Source organism: Pholcus phalangioides, unplaced genomic scaffold (genome assembly GCF_987345545.1).
Source record: "Pholcus phalangioides strain wild (caught in Gottingen) unplaced genomic scaffold, Ppha-v1.0 ptg000007l_1, whole genome shotgun sequence".
NCBI lineage: Eukaryota > Metazoa > Arthropoda > Arachnida > Araneae > Pholcidae > Pholcus > Pholcus phalangioides.
This window is the reverse complement of record NW_028301600.1, coordinates 61,519,726-61,523,444: the sequence shown is the minus strand read 5'-3', so window position 1 is coordinate 61,523,444 and position 3,719 is coordinate 61,519,726. Positions and strand designations below refer to the sequence as shown.

General features: G+C 33.7%; 1 non-coding gene across 1 annotated transcript; it reads left to right on the top strand.

Moving 5' to 3' along the window:
* Positions 1-3,251: 3,251 nt before the first annotated feature.
* On the top strand, positions 3,252-3,325 carry TRNAT-GGU (transfer RNA threonine (anticodon GGU)). Its single transcript has one exon. It is a non-coding gene; the product is annotated as a tRNA-Thr (tRNA).
* The last annotated feature ends 394 nt before the right edge of the window (positions 3,326-3,719 follow it).

Sequence of the window (3,719 nt, the reverse complement as noted above, 5' to 3'; positions counted from 1 at the left end):
ACAACCTCTCTCTATCTCACTCACTCAGTCTCTCTCTATCTCTCCTTGAGTCTATATCCCTCCACTCTTCTCAAACTTCATATATATATTTTTCTTTGGCTATCCGCCTACTCCTACCTATATTCCATAAACTTCATTTCATTCGCTAATTCCGATTTTCTTTCCTAAATTTTCTTTACCGAACTTCTCTTCACTTTACATTATTGGATAACATTTTCCTATGGACATGCGTTTCATTGGCTACTGCTATCCCTTTGGTTCGGTTGACGTTCCTGTGGGAACTATTCCCGGAATTCGCAAATCTCCTTTCACCTAATACCATCTGCTCTAACCCTGGACTTTCTCACGCTTTTACATGTATACAAAATTCTGACCAGCTGCAAATATCATTGAAATATGAGCGCGGCCGCTGAATTTTATTACCATATTCTTCTTATACAACTTATACCGATTTCTTTCATAGTGTCCTGCACCCTTTATGCGATTCATTTCAGTCCCCATATTTATAGATCTGTTTATCGCTACTTTTTATACTACTTCTTCGATTCTGTATTCCTTACATGCTACGCGCCAAATTTATAGGTTTCTTTCATGATCCATATTCTTTGGGACTCTAACTCCTAACACCTGGCTGGTATGGCTTTGAAATACATAATTTTCAAAGTCCATCCTTTCATACCATTATTCCTTGACCGATACGATTATTTAACTTTGCTAATTTCTTTACAGTATAACAAGAGGTATAGTTCTAATTAAAAAAAATGCTTAAAATTTGTTCAAAAATCGCCCTGTACCCATTTGGAGTGTGAAAATACAGTATCATAAAATAAAAAATCTAAATGTTTATTTGGCCACCCTGTTCTAAAAAATCCAATTAGAGAGGAAATTGTTGCCCTGTCTCTTCTGAGGCACAACATAAAAACTTTCCATTCGCAATATTTACTAAGATGTTCAAATCAAAAAACCGAAAATGAGGGAGAGAGCAGCATATGAAGCGTAGGATGAGCTTGTCCATTAGTTTATGCAGTTTTTCCTCAACTTTTCTCTGGTTTCATACTTTTTCTAATTGCAAGTGTGCCTCTAACATCAATGGTTCGCCATTAATTTGCGGTACGAGGTGCTAGCTATGCACCCTGTATACGTAACACATCATGACTGAATAAAATTAAAAAAAAGAAAAAGAATTGATTTTGTGAGTATATAAAAGTCACGGCATTTCTCTTTCTCTTGCAATTTTTCTGGATGCGGCGTTTTATTCATGGCAAATCATGATTATTTTCTAACGTTAAATCAATATCTATAAATCGAACTTGATTGGAATAACCTGATTTTTATGAAATACTTGGTCACGCCATTTCTTTTCCATTAATCTTATTATGCAAAAAAATGTGAGGATTTTTTTTTTTTTCACGGGCGACGTCGGCAAAAAACAGTGAATGAAATAAGATTTTGACAGGCTGCGTAAAGCCGGATGTAATTTAGGCGGAAGGGAAGTTTCTGTTTGGTGTATAAGTTCTAAATTAGGTCAGCAGTTTCAGAGGATAGCTGATAGCAAAATGTGCTAAGGGCAGGTACACCAGTTACTTGATGTTGCCATTTCCGGGCTACATCAGCTTTTCGAGCAAACAATCGAACTAAGGTGTGTTTCCCCCTCCCCCATTATATATATATATACGACATCACTTCAAGTTCTCTCACATTTTTTTTTTTACTAGATTTTTCTGCTCTAGTTTCAATTCAATTTTCTCACGACAGAGTTTTCTAACTTCCGTTTCAAAGAGCACCGAACGGAGGGTAAACCAGGGATTGAGAAAAGAATGAAAATAAAAAGCACAACGTGCTAAAAAAATATGTGCATACAACTCTCTTATACATAAAAAAAGACCAATTTCTTCTGTATTTTTTTTTGAAAAAAATTTTGACAAGATAAAATTTTGCTGTTATTTAGCTTTAGGTGATTTTTTAAAGGTGTAAGTTGTTCTTATACAAACGTATGTTGTTTCATTTCCATTGCAGGTCAAGGATAATGATAAAGATTATGCGTTTTTTTATTTATTTATGTTTAAGGAGCCTCATATACCTTTTAATATGATTAAAATCCTTAAAAATATATGTTCTAGTAAAAAAAAAATATCATTTAAAATGTTATTAAACAATTTATTTGTTTAAAATTTGATAAACATATAGTTGAATGTGTATGTGATGTATTATGCCGACATACTATTTCACACATCTGTGATGCTTATTTTTTTGCAAATTTTCAAACAGGAAGAAAAAAAATGTTTTGCGAACCCCTTGCTTTTGCAAAATCAATCTAAGTGAGTAAAAATTGATTCACAAAAAAACAACAACAACAACACCCAACCTGTTCAGTTCATCAAATGAGGCAAAATATATTAGATCCATTCATAAATACTGGATTTATAAAAAAAACTATTCAACTGTTTAAAATTTTGAATTAAGTTAACGAGAGAGAGAAACAGAAATCTCTCAATATTATGTCTCATTTGATAAACTGACGAGATTTTTTTTATTTTCATTCAATTTTTATTCAATGACATTGATGGCATACTATTTTATCATGACGTTAATAATACATTGTTTTTTTCTTAACGTTCTCAAATTTACAAAAAGAAAAATATGAGCGATATATATATATGTAAAATATTATGTTTAATAAAATAGAAAATATGTTTACAAAATTTGCGAAATAAATGGCTAAATAATATTTTTAATTATTTTCTGCCAGAGCACATAGGGGTTTCAGGCTTTTTTGTGTGATAATGTTAAAAGATATTAGACCCCTTAATAATTCCATGTTTTACTGTTTACCGTTTCGTATTTTTACTGTTTGTTATTATAGGAAATAATCATTTAAGAAATATTAAAGAAAAATCAAGGGAACAGTTATTTTCCGGATATTATGCTGAGGTGAGCTCGGAAAGAAAAGTCATCACGTCTCCGCCGGGACTCGAACCCAGGCCCTCTTGCATACCGGGCAAGCATGCTACCATCTACAACACTGGAGACACATGAATCTGCCTTCCTAATTTCACGCACTGTGTCGTGAGGCGCTGAAGTAGAGGCATTAGTAGCCTCTCTTAACTTCAGGAAATGGCCCCCGGGTGGGACGGTTTAGAGAGATATAGATGGCTTTTTTCTCAGCCAGAGATATCAAGGAAACAGTTATTTTCCTCAGCATAATATCCGGAAAATATACTGTGCGTGAAATTAGGAAGGCAGATTCATGTGTCTCCAGTGGTGTAGATGGTAGCATGCTTGCCCGGTATGCAAGAGGGCCTGGGTTCGAGTCCCGGCGGAGACGTGATGACCTTTCTTTCCGAGTTCACCTCAGCATAATATCCGGAAAATAACTGTTTCCTTGATATCTCTGGCTGAGAAAAAAGCCATCTATATCTCATTAAAGAAAAATGTTTAATAAAACTATGTTAGCATGTATGCTACTGAATATATACTCATCTATGTTGCTAAATTCGGTCACAGTGTGATTATTTTATGTTTATGCACTCGCGTGCGTAAATTAAACTACGATCAAGAGTTGAAATTTAAAACAAAGCTGTTAATTGGGGCGATAAAACCACACTTGTGCTAGGTCGTAAGTATTCATTCTCCTGCATACAAAATTCAATTTCTTTAATTTCTTAATGAGACTAAAATTCAAATTTTTTAGATAACTATTAAAATTTTTCTCTCATTGT